This window comes from Sapajus apella, unplaced genomic scaffold (assembly GCF_009761245.1).
Source record: "Sapajus apella isolate SASKATOON/1434 unplaced genomic scaffold, GSC_monkey_1.0 scaffold46, whole genome shotgun sequence".
Lineage (NCBI taxonomy): Eukaryota > Metazoa > Chordata > Mammalia > Primates > Cebidae > Sapajus > Sapajus apella.
Window position 1 is genome coordinate 9,277,651 of NW_022436986.1, and position 20,297 is coordinate 9,297,947.

The following is a 20,297-nucleotide window of genomic DNA, read 5'->3' on the forward strand; positions in this document are numbered from 1 at the left end:
CTTAAAAATCCCAAGGAGGGAGATGCTATATCTATAGATTTAAAATAATCTCAAACGGCATCTACAAATTTAAAGAAAGAAATATAGGAGTCATGAATTGAAGTTAAACACCTTTAAGAAAGTCTACTTTCAAGTAAATACAGCATCCCTCTGGGGGGAAAAAAAAAAAGAAGTAAAAGAAAAAATTACTTCCTTAGAAGCCGACATCTTTCTTTCTGAAGTTTAAACAATCACAACCATGTTTATGGTTGTTGGATGTCCCCCTTCCAAGCCAAAAGAAGCACTCTTGGTAAGTTAGTTTGATTTTATTTCAAGCCAGATTGAATGAATGTTTTTCTTTTTAATTTTTGTAGGCGCATAGTAGATGTAACAATAATTGAAACAAATTATGGTTAGATAGAAGGAATAAGTTCAAAAGATTTATTGTACAGCATGGTGACTATAGTTAATGACAATGTATTGTATTGCTGAAAAATGCAAAGAGAATGAACATTGTCTTCTCATTGCATAAATGATAACCATGTGAGATGACGCTTATGTCAACTAGCAAGATTTCAGCATTCCACAATGTATACATACTTCATAACATCCTATTGTTCACGGTAAATTAAAATAAATAAATTTGAAATACAAATTATTGAACCGATGTAGAGGTTTAAATTGACACTGTTCTTAGATTATTTCTGTAATTTTATGATTATGTTTCTTTTAGAATTTTAACAAGTTTGGACTCTCTCATTTTAAGAAATATTTGAAGAACATGGAGAGACAACCAAGTAAATGAAGCTTTAGAAAATGCCCTTGAAAAGGTTAGGGAAGTCTCTCATGAGGGAGAGGATACTAGCCTATAATATATGATATTATTACCAATTAATCATCCAAAGTTTTAAAATAGAAAGTAACCAATTTATTTTGATTTAAAGAAGGACAAAAATCAAAATTGTCTAAATGACCAACAAGAACAAATTTAAATGAGGCATATGAAAGAGCTACTTGATAAACAGCTAAATACATCACAAAACTAAATAAATCAGAATTTAACAGAGTGTAACAAAGGATATATACATAATATTTATTTAGATGTGAAAACAATTAACTTTATATCTTTAAAACTATATTAAACTCTTTTGTGACCCCTTAAGTCCTATTGATTTGAGGAAAAATAAAAAGCAGTATTAAGCAAAATGCAATATCCTTGAACTTCCCAATTAGTGGCAATTCATTTATTTCTGATTTACCATTTTCTGAAATAAACTCAATGTTGTTGCAAAATTGCTAAATGATTTGCTCTCCCCTTTATTCTTCCTGACATAAACTTTGGACGCAACATGAATCTTCTCCTGGACATTAAAGGAAGGGTCTCCTATTCTGTATGTTCTCAAAATCTAGCTTCCAAGGAACAGTAAGGAATAATTGTTTTGCTTAAACATTAAGCATTGCGTCCTGTCCCTCCTGCATCAGCTACTAAAAGTCATTGGTTATTATAACCATGATCTGCCAGGAGATCTCACCTGGTTAGACTGCATGAGCAATAATGGCACAGCGAGTCAAATTCTGGCCCTTTGTTCTCCTCCCATTCCCTCTAGGAACCTGCTCATCACGTTCCTCTGCTGATAGTGAAATTACATGTTCAGATTGTTAAACTTTTCTGGAAATGTTGGCATTTCTCTGAGGATTTAGGAAATCATTTCAAATCCTCTTTTTCCTCTATAAAAAGGCCCTTAACATTATTTTAACCAATAGGATTCAAAAATCAGGTTTTAGATTGAAATTTAATGTACAATGACAGAAAAATTGAGCTTCTACCTTTACTATCCCACTTAAGTAGGCGTAGCATCACATGTAGTTAAATCTAATAGCAGTGCCCTTTCATCCAGTACATGTTTGTTATCTGTATTGTTTTCTCAGTTATCCCAATAAAAAATAAAAATTTAAAACATGGCTTTACATACCATTCTTATGCTGTCGAATCTTATATTTAAACCTGGTATTTACTTATTTACTCAGCTCCATATTCCCATACCCAAATACTTAATTAAGGCATCTAGTTGACTATCGTCCAGGTATCTCAAAATTAACAAGTCCCAAAAAGAACTGTTGACATCCTTCCACCAATGCCTCTTTCTCCCCGAGTTATCCCCAGCCCATTAAATGACACTGGTATCCAGTCTGTAGCTTAATCCACAATCAGGGAGTCATCCCTAATTACTCTTTTTTCACCCTTCCTACCAGTAGTAAGTCCCATCCTGTCTACCTAAAAAATACTTGAATTGGTATAATTCATTATATTTCTACCACTTCTGCCCACTAGAAATTTAGTCAACCAATAGCTCTCTCTTGAAAACTCCAAAGCCCTCTCAGTGCAGGAGAAGCCCCTTCTTCATTTCTCTCCACAGCACCATATCCCATTCTCCATACAGAAATCATCATGTATCTCCCTTGGCCAAAGCTTTCTAGTGTATGGATACCACACTTAGCATTAGCTTTTCTTTTGCTCTGGCTTATAAATCCTTTAATGATCTGTCTGCTGACTATTTCTCTGCCCTCATGTGCTCTGGCTTATAAATCCTTAGTGGTCTGTCTGCTGACTACTTCTCTGCCCTCATATATGTTTTACCACATATAACCTTAAAATATTAAGCTTTTACACTTGTTTCTTCTCCCTAGAATGCAATTCTCCTAGAACATCAGAGTCGAAGCCTTCAAAATACTCATTCTCAACTTACATTTTACATTTCCAGATATTTTTAAAAGATTGGTTTGTTTTTTGACACAGTGTCTCTCTCTGTTGCCCAGGCTCAGATGCATTGGTGTGATCATGGCTCGCTGTAGCCTCAACCTCCCCAGGCTCAGGTGATTCTCCCATTCAGCTTCCCTAGTAGCTGGGACTACAAGAGCTGTTCATCACATCCAGCCATTTTTTGTATTTTGTAGAGATGGGGTTTTGCCATAGGTTTTTGCCCAGGCTGGTCTCCAGCTCCTGGGCTCAAGCAATTCATCCACCTGAGCCTAGCTAAGTGCTTGGATTACAGGAGTGTTACTATCAAAGACTAAGTGTTAATAATCACATCGTGGAGAATGGGGTAACCATCACTTCAAGCATTTATCCTTTGTGTTAAAAACAATTCAAATATACTCTTACAGTTATTTTTAGATACACAATTAAGTTATTGACTATGGTCATTCTATGGTTGTGCTATCAAAGAGTAGGTCTTATTCATTTTCTCTAACTTTTGCACATTAACTATCCTTACCTCTCCTCCAATTACTCACTACCCTTTCCAAACTTCTACTCTCTACCTCCATGAGTTTGTTTTAATTTTTAGACACAACAAATAAGAGAGAACATGCAATGCTTGTCTTTCTGGGCCTGGCTTATTTCACTTCATAATAGTTATTTCTGAGGCTTGCTTTAGGTATTTAGGGTACTTTGTGATTTCATATCAATTTTAGAGTTGTATTTCATTTCTGTAAAAAATACCCAAAGTTTTTGATAGGGACTGTGTTAAATCTGTAGATTAATTTGGGTAATATGAATATTTCAATAATATCACTTCTTTCATCCATGAATACAGAATGTTTTTTCATTTATTTGTATCTTCAATAATTTTTTCATCAATGTTTTATCTATTTCAGTGTACAACATAAATACATCCTTGGTTAAATTTACATCGAAGTATTTTATTCTTGTTGATGCTGTTGTAAATGAGATTTATGAAATTCTTATTTTTTTAAATTAGATAGTTTATAATATTTGGATATTTCTTAATTTTGTGAGATTTATTAATTTCTTAATTTTTAAAATTAGTTGGTAATGTTTGAGAATGCAACTGATTATTACATGCTGATTTTCTGTCCTGCAAATTTACTGAATTTATATACTAGTCCTGTCAGGTTTTTTTTTTTGTTATTGACTCTTTATGTTGTTTTTAAGATATAAGATAAAGCCATCAGCAAACAGATGATTTTACTTATTACTTTCTAAATTGGATGGCTTTATTTATTTAGCTGGCCTAATTGTTCTGGATTGGACTTTTGGTCCAACATTGAATGGGTGAGTAGGGTGAGATACGGCATTCTTGCTTTGCTGTTGATTTTAGAAGATAATCTTTCAGTTGAGTATGATCTTAACTGTGAGCTATTCATAAATGGCCTTCATAATATTAAGGTAAATTCCATCTATATCTAGTTTGTTGAGTTTTTTCCATAAGAGGTTGATGAATTTTGTCAAAAGCCTTATGCTTTTTTCTACATCTGTTGAGATGATCATATGATTTATATCCCTTATTCTGTTATTGTGGTATATCACATTTAATGATTGTTGTGTACTTAACCATACTTGTATCCCAGGAACAAATCCCACCTCATCATTTGTGTATAATCCTTTCAATGTGCTCCTGAATTTGCTTTGCTTATTTCACTTCACATAATAATTTCTAGTTCCATCCATGTTGTTACAAATGATAGGATCTCTCATTCCTTTTATGGCTAAATAGTATTTCATTATGTATAAGTACCACATTTTCTTTACCCATTTAACTGTTGACAGACACTTAGGTTCCTTCCAAATCTTGACTATTGTGAACAGTACTGTAATAAAAATGGGAGTGTGGGTATCTTTTTGATGTACTGACTTTCTTTTGGTGGGTATATACCTCAACAGTGGGATTTTTGGTTGATATGGTAGCTCAATCTTTAGTTTTTTGAGAAACCTTCAAATTGTTCTTCACAGTGGCTGTACTAAATTACAAGTGCACAGGGTTGCCTTTTCTCCACTTCCTCACCAACATTTGTTACTCTTTGTCTATTGGTCTCTATTCAAGTGATGTCAACATGTCCTTAGCTCTATATCACTAGAATTCCACAGTGTACTGACTGGAGATCTTATTCAGAGTATGTAAAGAAAATGGGGAAATAAAAGGCACAGAATTAGAAAAGAAGAAATATAAGCTTAAGTATGCATAAATAACACCATAAATAATCTACAGATTATTTATTAACTTGGTTCTTAATAAAATGTAAATTAATTTAAATCATTGAATATAAGGTCAATGTGTGTGTGTGTGAGTGTGTGTGTGTATACATGCCATATATGGCAAAAATAGAAGATAAAATAATCTATATCATTTTAAGTGGTATCAAAAATATCAAATACATAGCAATGAACATAATAGTATATAAAATTTCTACAATAAAAACCACAAAATATTACTTAATTAAAGACCTAAATAAGTAAATAAATATACCACATGTATGTATTAGATAATTTAATATTTTAAAGATGTAAATTCTGTAAGACTATATCTAAAGGCTCAACTTGGGGAGTAAAAGTTGTATATGCCCTGACAGAGTTTGCATCCAGACAGTAGAAGGAGATGATGATTATAAAAAGGTATGTGGGTGTTGACAAAATAACACTATGAGGTTCCTTTATGTTTCATGCATACATATATTTTAAATATTTTAATGAAGAATAAATAAAGGGGAAAGTATAAAGTAGGCTTGAATGAGTAGATTCACATATCTAACAATATTGATTATTAATATTGAATTTAAATGGAATTTTAAAATTTAAAGTCAGCAGTTTTCAGAATGAACAAAAACAAAACTTCCTTTACTTTTATTAAATAAGACACAAATCTGAAATTATGATTACATAGGAAAGTTGAGGCTACAGGATATAAAACATATAACCATCAAAATCTAAAGAATGGAATAGCCATACTATTGTCACATACAGTACAGTTCAATTAAAATAAAAGTATTTGTTATAAAGATCCTAATGATAAAATGAACAGTTCTCCTGAAAGTCAGAGATTGTAAACAAGTGAGTGTCTAATTGTTCCAGCTGCTATTTACATGAACAGAATAAAAACCCAAAAGATGACGAAATGTTTAGACCATATTAAACTATATCTTTTGTAAAGGATAATGTATTTCTTTCTAGTAACTGATATGTAGAGAAGAAGAATAAAGGAAAAAAGGAAAAGTTCTATTCAAATGACAGTTAACAAATATTTATACAAGACATATATTGAACCTGCTCCAACAATTAGAGTGCACACATTTTGAAGCTCACATGATTTGACTATCTATCAGGTTACACAGTACAAAAAATGCAACATGTCTTATGTGAAAAGTTCACTTTAATTTTATTAAAGATTTATAAGTTCAATCATATGGTAACCATTTTTAGGTTCTTGAAAAAACTCCATACAGTTTTCAATAATAGCTGTACTAATTTATGTTCCCATCAACAGTTCACAGGTATTCCCTTTTCTCTACATCTTTGCCAACACTTAACTTTTCTTTTTTTAATAATAGCCATAACAACGAGGTGATGTCTCATTATAGTTTTAATTTGCATTAAAATTCCAATGATTAACGATAATGAATTTTTTTCATTTAGCTGTTGCCATTTGTATATCTTCTTTAGAGTAATATCTATTTAAGTAATTTGCCCTTTTTCAGTTAGGTTATATATTTTCCTTGCATTGTATTGTTCAAGATCCTTATTTATTTTGGATAGTAACCCTTTATCCGATATAGTGCTTGGAAATATTTTTCCAAATCCATAGGTTTTTCTTCACTCTGCTGTTTCCTCTCTTGTGCATAGCTTTTTAGGTTGACATAATAATATTTAGCTATTTTTGCTTTGCTTGCCTGAGATTTTGGAGTCAAATCCAAAACATCACAGGCCAGACCAATGTCACGTAGTTTTCCCTTTGTTTTCTTCTAATGGTTTTACAGGTTGTGCTCTTACACTTACGTCTTTAATTCATTTTGAATTGATTTTGTATTGAACATGGTGTGAGATAAGGGTCCAATTTCATTCTTCTTCATGTGGATATCTAGTTTTCCTAGCACATAGTATTCAAAATTACCTTTTTCTCATTGTGTGTTCTTGGCACCTTTATCAAAAATCAATTGGCCACAAATACCTGGGTTAAATTCTGGGCTCTCTATTCTGTTATATTAGCTGATGTGTCTATCTTTGTGCTAGTAACATACTGCTTTAATTCCTATACCTTGTAATAGAACTTAAAATTAGGTAGTAGGTAGTGTGATGCCTCTAGCTTTTTTTTTTTTTTTTTTTTGCTCAAGATTGCCTTGCTGTTAGACATGTTTGTGATTCCTTGCTGTATTATACATTCATTATAAATTAATTACACACACACACAAACACACATACACATATATAAGAGACCAGTATGCCAGAGATAACTGTACTTCCATGTTCATTTCAGCATTATTCACAATAGCCACATTATGGAAGGAACATAAATGCCTATCAATGGATGAACGGATAAAGAAAATGTGGCATATACATATATATATATATATATATATATACATATACACACATGTAACAGAACACTATTCAGCCTTTAAAAAGAAGGAAATTCTATCATTTTCAACAACATAGATAAGACTAGAAGACATTAGGTTAAGGGAAGTAAACCAGATATAGAAAGACAAATACTGCATGATTTCACTTGTATGTGGACTCTAAAACAATTGCACTAATTGAAGCAGAAGGCAGAATGGTTGTTAAAAGAAGATGGGGAGTGGGGAGAATGAAGAATTGGTACAAGGTTTCAGCTGGACAGGAGGAACAAGTTTTGTGAGATCTATTGTACAGCAGAGTAATATAGTTAACAACTGTGTATTATATATTTCTAATTGCTAAAAGAGTAATTTCAAATGTTTTTAGCATAAAAAATGATGTATTAGAGGTGATAGGTATTTTAATTAGCCTGGTAAAATAATGTTATGTTATATACGTATATCATAATATCTATTTGTACCCCATAAATATATACAATTATAATTTGTCAATATGCACTTTAAAAACAAAATTAAAAAATATGTGTGTTTATATGTGTATGTGTGTGCAATCAAGTGTGCTATTTATTGTTCTTTCTTTAGAATTTTCATGCCTTTTTGCAGATATCTATTAATTATTTAGCAGTCTTAGATATCCTGTGACAAAGCCCTTGATTTACAAATATGTATTTTATGGTTTTGGTCTATGTTGTAGACCCAATGACTTTCATTACATATGTAATTATTTATAATGTACATTAATTATTGAAATACAATGGATTTTGTCTTAAATGCCTTGAATTCCCAAGTCCTAAAATCAGCAATTTTATTTTCTTTTTCTCTAAATGAAAATGATGTTTATATTAAATGGACACTGCTATTAGAGAAGAGTAGGAAGTAGATACATTGCTTAAGAACAGTGAACTAACAGTTAATACTCCAGAAACATCAAGTTCTAATTTTAGACATATAAGTGTATTGTTTAAAGTGTAGAAGTGTACATTTTTCTTCTATTACCACTGGCTATGAGTTTAGCCCCAGCCATAAACATTAATCATATCTTCATACTGCTCTATTACGTAGAGAATGTTGTAAGAAAAGAAGATACTAAACAGTATAGAGATGATTAAGACCACGAGCTTGGGAAACCAAAGGAAGAATGATACACAGAGAAAGTAAATATATGAAGGAACATACTGGAAGCACAACAGAACCTTGGCTATGAAGACTCTTCAAGGTTTTGTTATTCAAGGTCTATGGTATGTACTGAATTTTAATTTTAGTAATGATTCACAGGAAAATGGTATATGTGAGCTTATCACAGCTCTTATGTGATTCTTGTTTGCTGGGCATTTAAATTTCACTAAAACTTTGTCCTTCCAACCTTCCAATATTTGTAGACCGTGCATTAATTTTTCCAAAGGTTTAAAGGTCTTTAAATAATCATCAGTTCAATTTTATAGATTAAAAAATGTGACAATATTGGCACTGCAAAATGAATTTAACATAGCACACATATTAGCTTTGAAATAATTTGACAGACTTTGTACTATAGTTGTAACTCACTTGCATAACTTTTAGAGTAGAAAATATTCACATTATTTCTCGCTTAAATATTTTCAGGTATATACTGAGAAACTGGAAGTAGCAGAGATATTAGTGATTTTAGATTTTATTACAAAATCTTGGAATTTATCTCGCACAAATAAAAGAAGAAAACTTCTATTTTTAGCCACTCTTGAAATATAATATTACCAAAAAGAAAATAAATGGATACGTTCTTTTTATTCACTAAACTTCTAGTTAAACTTTGTAGTTTTCACTGGGACTTATATCACACAGAGGAAAAAAATATAAATTTTTGGCACTAATTATTCTACATTTTAATATTCCTGTATCTCATATTATTATACCATACCCTATGTACTAAATTACCAAGGGACTACGGTTGGTGCTGAAATATTTTTAAGATACATTCAATTTTGAACATGTTATTAACCATTAAAAGTCTAATTACACAAGAAAAACATCATTATTACAAATTTTGAAACTGTGAATAAACACATCAGTTAAAAGAAAACTATGTACTTGTATTAATTGAATATTTAATAAGAATTTAAGAGATCTATTTTTATATCTGTGTTTCTAATTCCATATTAAATACATCAATAATAAAATAAAGCAAAATATACAAAAATGGTTAAAGATATATTTAAAATAAATATCACTAATTGATGTCTACTTATTCTAACTTATTTTCCTGAGAAATCAATACCATTAATCTTAAAATAATAAGAATTAGTGAAAAGGGGCACAAAAGTTGTAAGTCATGTACGAAATGAATTGTGTACCAAGTGAGAAGTCTCATACCAAACCTTTATAATCAAGAAAATGCTTTTAAAAGCAGCAAAATGCAACTTACTGCACAGTTATAATCATATTCAAGTTATCTCTCAAATGCTTAATCTACAAAATCTTTAACAGCAGCAGCAAAAATAACCAATAGTTATTTACTATCATTTGCTAAACACTTTCCTAGTATTATCACGTAATCCTCACAATTCTAATATATCTCCATTTAAGTGAAGCTTAGAAAGGTTAAGCAACAATAAATTTGCACAGATAGTGCAAAAGCAGAATTTGAGTCTGAATGAACCTTGTATGATACCAATATTTAGAAGATGGTTATATAGTGTAATTGTTTGTAGATTTGGGGAATTTTTCTTTAATACCACAGGCTCAGTTTCTTCATATCCTATGTATCTTAATTTGCAAAAATGTATAGTTATGTTAAAATTACATAAAAGTATATTATCTATGTAATAATCCTAATACAGAATTTCTTCAGAAGTCAGTTGTTCTACTTGTAATTGCTCACCATCAGCCTCCAAGAAACCTCTTCTGCTACTACTGTTCCCACTCTCTATACCCTTTGTGTCTGCTCAGTAAGCATTGCACATAGCTTAGTAATTTACATGAGTTGTATTTGCAGGAATGTGCTGTATTGAACAAATATAGGAATTAAAATATACATTAGAAACGCTGATCAATCATTATATAATAATAAAAAGTGACCGAGAAGCAGAATATAAAATATTACAGTCAAAGAAGAATGGAAGAATACCAGTGTACACCTAAGAATATTGATTCTAGAAAACATTAGAAAAAGTAATGACTGGATAGAGACTATCTGCTAATGATTACTAACGTTCTCTAAGCCCTCCAACATAAGGATTTCCTTGGACATATATGTATAGAGTGACGGTTAACACTCAAACAGTCCCTACATGCATATACACACATACAAATAAATGTCAGGGTTTTTTATTATTTTATTCATTATTTTTCACCAAGAAGACCATATGCATTGTTCTGCATTCTTTTCTTTTGTGAATTTATAAGTTGAGGATTTTTTTCTTTGGTTTGCTTAACTTTTAATATAACTTTAAAATGTAGGCTTTTCAGGTATTATGGGACATGAAATAGTTATATTTCATAAAAAATGTTTCACATGTAACATCATCACATACCTTTGATGGCTAAGTAACTTACTGAATTTTGGTATTTCAGGCTGAGGAATTTAAGCTATTTCTATAGAAAAGGTGACAGTCATTCCGTAATGGTACTTGAAACCTGATGAAACTACATGAGTGACAAAAAAGGGGTGCAAGTGTAGCTAACCGATTTTGAAAAATGGGGCAGGGAGGGATGGCTAAGAGGATAAGACACCATTAATACAATTTCAAAAGGGCTCAATTTCGCAAGAGATGACGAAATCCAAAATCACTGCTCTGTGGGTTTATACAGTAATGTTTTCTAAATTTTATTTATGAAGTAAACAGAAAAGTTTGCCTCTAGCGAAAAAGATATTCATCTAAGTTTCATAAACATCACAAACTTCTCTGCAAGTTTTATAGCTATTTGCCTTATTTTAATACAAAATTTGGCCTTTTTAAAAAATGAGAGTCCAGGAAAAATATGAAAGGAAGTTTGAAAACCACATTATTCCACTTCTCCTTGGAACGTATATCTTTGTCAAATCACGAAGAAATAATTTGCTAATACTGAGATCATTCTCCTTAAAAGTGAAAGGGGGAAGGTAGTGTGTTTTTTGTTGATGTCAGTTTGTTTGTTTGTAGACAATCTCCCTCTGTTGTCCTGACTGGAGTGCAGTGGGTGCAGTCTCAGACTCACTGCAATCTCCACCTCTGGGTCCAAGTGATTCTCCTGCCACACCCTCTCTCATAGCTGGGGTTATAGGTGTGCACCACCACATCCAGCTAACTTTGTTTGTTTTGCTTTGTTTGGTTTTTAGTAGAGACAGGGTTTCACCATTTTGGCAAGGCTGGTCTCAAGCCTCTGGCCTCAAGTGATTCACCTATCTCGGCCTCCCAAAGTGTTGGGATTATAGGCTTGAGCCTCTGTGCCCTGACAGTAATGCTTAAAGATAAATAATTTCTAAAAAGATTACTAGTAATGCAGCAAATATATACGAGCTTTGTCTTCTTTCCGTCATTTAGTTTTTTTTTTATTATATTTTAAGTTCTGAGGTACACGTGCAGATCACGCAGGATTGTTACATAGGTATACACATGCCATGGTGGTTTGCTGCATCCATCCCCCTGTCACCTACATTAGGTATTTCTCCAAATGTTATCCCTCCTCAATCCCTTCTCCCCCTGCTATCCCTCCACCAGCGTCCTAACCCCCCAACAGGCCCCACTGTGTGATATTCCCCTATCTCTGTCCATATGTTCTCATTGTTCAACACCCACTTATGAATGAGAACATACAGTATTTGATTTTCTGTTCTTGTGTCAGATTGCTGCGAATGGTTTCCAGATTCTTCCATATCCGTGCAGTGGTTGTGAACTGAACCTTTTTTATGGCTACATAGTATTCCATGGTGTATATGTGCCACATTTCCTTTATCCAGTCTATCACTGATGGGCATTTGGGTTGGTTCCAGGTCTTTGCTATTGTAAACAGTGCCACAAGGAACATACGTGTGCATGTGCCTTTATAATAGAACAATTTATAATCCTTTGGGTATACACCCAGTAATGGGATTGCTGAGTCAAATGATATTCCTGTTTCTAGATCCTTGAGGAATCACCACACAGTCTTCCACAATGGTTACACTCCCACCAACAGTGTAAAAGTGTTCCTTTTTCTCCACATCATCTCCATCATCTATTGTCTCCTGATTTTTTAATGATCTTAAAAAATTCTAACTGGTGTGAGATGGTATCTTACTGTGGTTTTGATTTGTATTTCTCTAACAATCAGTGATGATAAGCATTTTTTCATATGTTTGTTGGCTGCATAAATTTTTTCTTTTGAAAAGTGTCTTTTTATTTCCTTTTCCCACTTTTTTATTTTTTTTTTTTTTTTTTTTTTTTTTTCTTGTAAGTTTGTTTAAGTTCTCTGTAGAGTCTGGATATTAGTCCTTTGCCACAGGAGTAGATTGGAAAAAATTTTTCCCATTCTGTTGGTTGTCAGTACACTCTAATGATTGTTTCCTTTCTGTGCAGAAGCTCCTAAGTTTAATTAGATCCCGTTTGTCTATTTTGGCTTTTGTTGCCATTGCTTTTGGTGCTTTGGTCATGAAGTCCTTGCCTATGCCTATGTCCTGAATGATACTGCCTAGGTTTTTTTCTAGGGTTTTTAGAGTGTTAGGTCTTATGTTTAAATATTTAATCCATCTGGAGTTAATTTTTGTATAAGGTGTAAGGAAGGGGTCCAGTTTCAGCTTTCTACACATGGCTAGCCAGTTTTCCCAACACCATTTATTAAACAGGTAATCCTTTCCCATTGCTTGTTTTTGTCAGGTTTGTCAAAGATCAGATGGTTGTAGATGTGTGGCATTGCCTCTGAGGCCTCTGTTCTGTTCCATTGGTCTGTATCTCTGTTTTGGTACCAGTATTATGCTGTTTTGATTACTGTAGCCTTGTAGTATATTTTGAAGTCAGGTAGCATGATGTCTCCAGCTTTGTTTTTTGCTTAGGATTGCCTTGGCTATGCAGACTCTATTTTAGTTCCATATAAGGTTTAAGTCGGTTTTTTCCACTTCTGTTAAGAAGGTCAATGGTAGCTTGATGGGGATAGCATTGAATCTATAAATTATTTTGCACAGTATGGCCATTTTCACAATATTGATTATATATTTTTGTATAATGTTTCTTCAATTCTATTTTTTTAATCATTAGACCATGCCTCATTAGTAAGTATACCAGATGAAAGAATTCTGGTGTTTCAGACATACTGGATATGGTCTCTGAAGATACCCAATAATTTTTAAGAGAGCATAGTTCCATTTTAAGCATTGTATATGGTTTATGATACTTTTTATAGTTTTCCTTTTTTAAATGACTCATCTTTTCTTTTTTAAATGATTCTTCTCTCAGCCTAATCTGAGCCCTAAACCATGATAAAATAAAGTTGCTTGTGTAAATAAAAATATGAATAAAGGTAATGTGAAAAGTATCAGGTGATAATAACTAAAGAATGACTGAGTTTTCTTATTTGGAAAAATATAAACAGAAATCTATTCCCCATGCTAAATATGTTCAATAATCAATTTTATAGTTGTTAATAAGTTATTATACCGGTTAATTTTTTACAGTTTCTCAGTTATTGGATACAAAACAAAATAGCTGCCATAGTCATCACATTTGCAGTTTTACGGGAGGCAAAATGAAAGATGTTCAGGGTATGTACAGAAAGGATATGTGAGTAACAGATCAGCAAATGGTTCAGTTTTGCATTAGGATAAAAATATTAAATGTATAAAAAATTCTTAAACTCTGAAAATGCATTTCTGTTGATTAGGAAAAAAAAGTAAGGGTATGATATTATTGATATCAAGATTAAGAACCACATAATACATTTTTAAAAACTTATGATACATGTAAAATAAGACTCCCTGAGACAATTTTAACATAAATCGCCTTTAAAGTACTTCTCTTGAGTGTTCCTTTGAATCTCTACTTGACCATCACTCCTCCTCTCAGAGTAGCTCATTTTTATCTATGACTAATTTTGCCTTTTAGAAAATGTCTTTCTAACATCTGGTGCTAAACTGTGCCTATGTGCCTTCTAACTTTCTAGTTTCATTTATTTTTTCCCTGAAATACTAATATCTATTCCACTATTCTACTCTAAATACCTCTGTAACCAGATAAGATGGAAAGATGGAGATTAATCTCAACTGCTGATTCTCAGTGAAGCTCACATCTGAAAATTATATATATACATAATTATAATTATACATACATACATATTTCTGTATATGTAACAATTATCTATTTAAATTGATAATTGGTATTAATATTTTACCTTTTAGAAATTATCTTTTAGAAAATTTTGCCCTTTAGAAAATATCTTGAAATAAAGACATTTTCTAAAAGGCAAAATTTTCTAAAAGATACTGAGCCTATGTATCTTCTAACCTTCTAGTTTCATTTTTTGTTTTGTCCCCAAGATATCAATATCTATTCCATTATTCCACTCTAAATATTTTTGTAACCAGATAAAATGCAAAGACAGAAACTAATCTCAACTGCTGATTCCCAGGAAAGCTCAGATCTGGAAATTATACATATATATAATTATATTCATATGTAATTACATACATATGTATGTATGTATTTACATGTGCCAATTATATGGATTTAGACAGATAATTGATAATTCATAGTATAATATACAGATATATAACTAATATATTCTATCTCTACATATACTCATATATATCTCAGATGTAGATATAGAATTTCTCCATCTGTTATATTTGCAAATTAGTTATTGTTTAATAGTTAAAAACAGACCTCCTGGAGCATAATGTATATCAGACATAGATACACAATTGTGAACAATTTAAATACAAGCTGATAAATTATTGGGTAAACAGAGTGGCTTAAATAAGATTCAGGAAAAGCAGCAGTCGCTGGCCACAGAGGTTAGGCACAATGGTCAAGAAATAGGCTGTGGGACAGCTTTTTTCTCTAGCACGTTGACACGGAAGATCTATGCCTGCTGCTCTTTCTGAACAGAAAAATAAGACAGGATTTAAATAAATTAGAATTTTAATAGACATCCTATGTATATGTGTGTGTACACCTGTTTGTGTGCACAAGCCGGTTATCCCATCATTGTTTTCTGCAATTGACTACTTCTAAGGCATTTTATATTCTGGTATAGGATTTTTTTTTGTGAGGGGGGCCACTATATTTTAATCTGTATTAGTTCCCTTTTAATTTCAGATTGTTGTCATCACTGTTTGTAAAAAGAAACAAGAAAGAAAAATTAAAATTTCATGTGGATTGCTCTAAAATTTGATATCCATTACACATAAAGGTAAATTTCTTCCTGGTTTTCTTATATCTTTTATTTCTAGAGTAACCTTGCCACTTAAAATAACTTTCTTCAGCAACAAAGTCCCGCTATTCTCCCTCCTTTTCAAAAAGGAAAAGCTTATCTCTTATCTTCATGTGGATTGATTCAGTTGATTTAGAAAGAGAGACAACTTCCTCTTAGGACGAGCTATTTTGTCTTAGGTAAAGTAACTTCATGGCGTAAGGGATGGATGAACCTGAAAGATGAGGCCCCTGTTCGTAGCACATACAGAAGTTTACATTAGAAAAAAATTATTCATCTACATAAGAGATATGATTTTTTGTTTTTGAAAGGGAGGGAGAATAGCTGGCATTGGTTGCTGAAGAAAGTTATTTTAAGGGGAAAGTTTACCCCAGAAACAAGAGATATAAGAAAACCGAGGGAGAAATTGACCGTTATGTGTAATGGACATCAAATTTTAGAACAATGATGTTTACTATGTAATGTAAAGGTTTTTAATTTTTTTCATGTTGTTTTCATCTGCTGTCCCATACCTACAATAAAAGTCATTTGAGTAAGTGACTTTGGTTTGATGATACTTAAGGAAAGAAATGGAGAGCTAATTGGACTAAGTATGAGAGTAAAGAGGAGAATGGGATTTCAAAAGGGGATTTAAGGTGGGTGGCATTTGTGAAACAAACTTAAAAATGAGAATTATTAGAATACATTCTAGTAACATCCAATCTTTCCTAAATTCAAAATAATATTACAAAGTTAGAAAATACTAAAGTTCATTTGATTATAGTTTAATTTTTCTTATTTAAACAAAGTAAAGGGCATCTACAAAATGTTGAAGGTTTGACACTTTATGGATTTATTTATTTCATAAAGGGCTCTCTTTAACTTGTAAACAAATTAGAGTTTTAGTTAATTGCTTCTAATTTGGTTTACTAAATAAATCGATCTGAAATAAATATGGTTTTTATGTTTAGGAAGTTTCACTAATCTCTTCTGAAACTTCTATTTCATTTCATTCCTTCCTGTTTATACAAACATACATGTTAATATATTCACAATGTGGGCCGGGTGCGGTGGCTCACACCTATAATCCCAGCACTTTGGGAGGCCGCGGCGGGTAGATCACGAGGTCAAGAGATCGAGACCATCCTGGTCATCATGGTGAAACCCCATCTCTATTAAAAATACAAAAATTAGCTGGGGATGGTGGCACACGCCTGTAGTCCCAGCTACTCAGGAGGCTGAGGCAGGAGAATTGCTGGAACCCAGGAGGCGGAGGTTGCAGTGAGCCGAGATAGCGCCACTGCACTCCAGCCTGGGTAACATGAGTGAAATTACGTCTCAAAAAAAAAAAAAAAAAAAATTCACAATGTGTATTTTTCTAAATCCAGCCCAAATAAATATCAATTGGACTCTCTTTAACTTTTCCTATATATAGTTGGTAACTTTTTCTTAGAACATATGCATTGCAGGTAAATTGGTTTGCTAGGACTGCCATGACCATAAACCACAGACAAAATAGCTCAAATAATAAGCTATTTTCTCACAGTTCTGGAGGCTAAAAGTCCAAAATCAAGATGTTGGCAAGGTTGATATCTTTTTTTTTTCAATTTTTTAAGTTTATTTGATGTATTTGATGATCAGCAATTAGTTATCATCCACATTGACTGTCTGCAGATTTTTGAAAGTGGTAACAGGTACATAGGTAACCAAAGTAGAGAGCTTATTTGGTGAATCTTCATCCTCATTATGTTTTCTAGACAACTGCACACGGATTCGGTATGGGACATTCCTTATTCCTTTGGCCCAGACAGCTTCGTTGAGCCTGGTATCAATGCGCACATCTGGAGTTCCCATCTCCTTCATAGCAAATTTCCGAATCTCTTTGAGTGCCCGAAAGGCATGCTTCTTGAAGCCAACTCCATGGATGCGCTTGTGAATGGTGATGGTGTATTCTCGGGTCACCACCTCGTTGATGGGAGAACGGCTCTTTTTCTTCTCACCACCCTTCTTTGCGGGAGCCATTCTGTGTGGTCCTAGCGGTGGATTTCTTCTTAAGCCTCTCTCCTTGGCTCATCGATGGTTATGTTTTCCTGTTGTCTTCACATGGTCTTTCCTCTGTGTGTGTGTGTCTGTGTCCTAATCTCTTGTAAGAAGTCCAGTCATGTTAATTTAGAGCTCATCCTAATGACCTGATTTAACCTTAGTTACTTATTTAAAGGCTTTGTCTACCCAATCACATTCTGTGGTGGTTTAAGACTTCAACATGTGAATTTCAGGGGAGACAACTGATGCCATAACAAAGGTAGGTGATATCAGTTTTTTAATTTTAATCACTCAGAAACCTAAGGTTCTGAAGTCATAGTTTCAGCTGCAGAATTTGCACTCATGTTTTGGTACACACTCTAATTTGTTTAGAAAATGAAGAGAACTTTATGCCATAATTGATGCCCATGTATTTTCAAACCTTCAGCATTTAGTACATACCTTTTACTTAACATTGCCTCTGGGAGAAAATTTAGCAACTCATTTGACTCTGATTCGATTGTGTTCCAGGATTACCATGAAGATGGACTGGACATTACACCACACTGGAAAAGTGAAACATCCCATTCAGTTTGTGATCTTCCTGTCATGAAAGTTGCTTGACAGCTCCAATTTTCAATTGAACACATTAAACACCTGGAGAAATTATCAATTAAAAACATCTAATCACCATAGTTATGTGTGTCTAACTTTCTGTTGTTGTAACTGAGCGAGTTAGGAGGAACGTACCACGCTCTGAGTTACAAATCAAGAGTCCTTTATTAATTAGCCAGTGACCGAGAGACGGTTAATGTTCAAAGTTCTCTCTTCCCCGAGGAAGGGGCCCGATTATCTTTTATACCTTGATTTAGGTAGGGGAGGGGAGTACCTAGCTGAAGCAGAATTTTACAGAAGCAGAAAAGCAGGTTAGAGGAAGTGGCTGTGGGAACAGGTGGTTTCCATACAATTATCAAGAAGGGGGGCAATCAGGCTCCTTCTACACAATGATCAAAGGGAACTTTTTTTTTTTTTTTTTTTTTTTTTACAATAGCAGGGGGTAGGTATGCCAAGCAGGGTGCGGTTACAATGGTTACAAGTGTTAAAAACAGTAGGCTTCAATGCTTCTAAGTGCAGCATGACCCAGTTATGCATGCAAAGGGGCTGTGGTAAGGAGAGGGAAGCCAGGTTGGAGTTTACAGCCAAAATGGAGTCAGTGATGCTAGCCCAGGGTAGCTTATTACACTGTGAGTTATGACCTAACTCACAAGCATCTACACATGGTTGTCAATGCCATTAGTTTTGCTAAATTATTAAGACAGTCTTTGTTAAAAGTCATTTAATTTCCTATGGTTCTACCCTGATCTTGTCTTCAGTTCAGTATGGAAGGTATGAAATAATTCTGTTCTCCTTTACCACACAGTTTTTGTCAGAACTAGTAGATTCTGTTGTTATAAAGCTGGGTCAAAGCGCATACCATACTGAGGCTTGCTCAAAGTTTGCAGTCATGTGTCTGACATTATTCCCTGATTTCAACACTTCTTTCATTTTCTGTTTTTCTACTTTCATCATTTGGGTTGATTCCTATATAGATTTGAATTTTTTCACGTGCTATTAGCTAGCATTCCCTAGAATTTCCTCTTTACAAGATTTATTTCTGCTTGGATTATCTAAAGATTCTATAAACACTAAAATTCTGGTCCCAATTTTCTAGTTTTTTCCCAGTATATCACATCTTCCTTTGACAGTTTGTAGTTTAGCAAATAAATTTTGTGAACACGTAGCTCTTTTGAGTTAACACAAAACCATCATCAGGCAACACAATTCTTGTCAAGAAAACTAAAATCTATATTAATTTTTAATATCAGGCCATTAAAATTTCTCCTTTAAGGGATCACTTTTGAGTTTAAAATATTCTTCGAATCAAAATTACACCATGACAATCTGCCCTATCTTATTTTTCAATCTTATTCTCATCTTTCTTATTTTCACCTTTCAACTTTATTTTCTTTCCATCTTATTACTCCAGTTTTCTCCTTTAATCTAACAAAATATGCCAACATGTCTATTTTTTATAAACAACTTTATTTAGGTAAAATTGACACTAAGAAGCTGAACATATTTAACGTATATTATTTAATGAGTTTGGCATGAATGCATCCGGAAGCCGTTATTGTAATCAGAGGAGTAGACATATTCATCTCCAAAAATTTCTTTCTGTCCCTTTTTTGTTGCTTTCTTTTGTTTCGTGGTAAATGCTTAACATAAGGTCTTTCTTAACAAAGTTTTAAGTGCCTTGCACAGTATTTTTGACTATAGGTACTATACTGTTGAATAGATTTATAGAATTTATTTGTCTTAATTAACTGTAACTCTATACCACATCCCCACATTCTCCTTCCCTTGGTCGCTAGTAACCACCTTTGTACCTTTGTATTTTCTAATTCCATGAACTTGATTATTTTTGGTATAATACATAAGTGGAATTTGGCAAAATTTGTCCTTTTGTGACTGACTTATTTTACTTGGCATAATGCTGTTAATGTTTATGTATCTTGTAACATATGGCAAAATTTGCTCTTTCTAAAAAAATG

General features: G+C 32.9%; 1 long non-coding RNA gene and 1 pseudogene across 1 annotated transcript; one reads left to right on the top strand and one right to left on the bottom strand.

The window, feature by feature from the left end:
* Positions 1-168: 168 nt before the first annotated feature.
* On the top strand, positions 169-18,401 carry LOC116524905. The gene is made up of 4 exons (XR_004257518.1): positions 169-289; positions 713-776; positions 8,410-8,585; positions 18,238-18,401. It is a non-coding gene; the product is annotated as an uncharacterized LOC116524905 (long non-coding RNA).
* LOC116524904 lies at positions 17,279-17,718 on the bottom strand (annotated as a pseudogene).
* Positions 18,402-20,297: the final 1,896 nt, after the last annotated feature.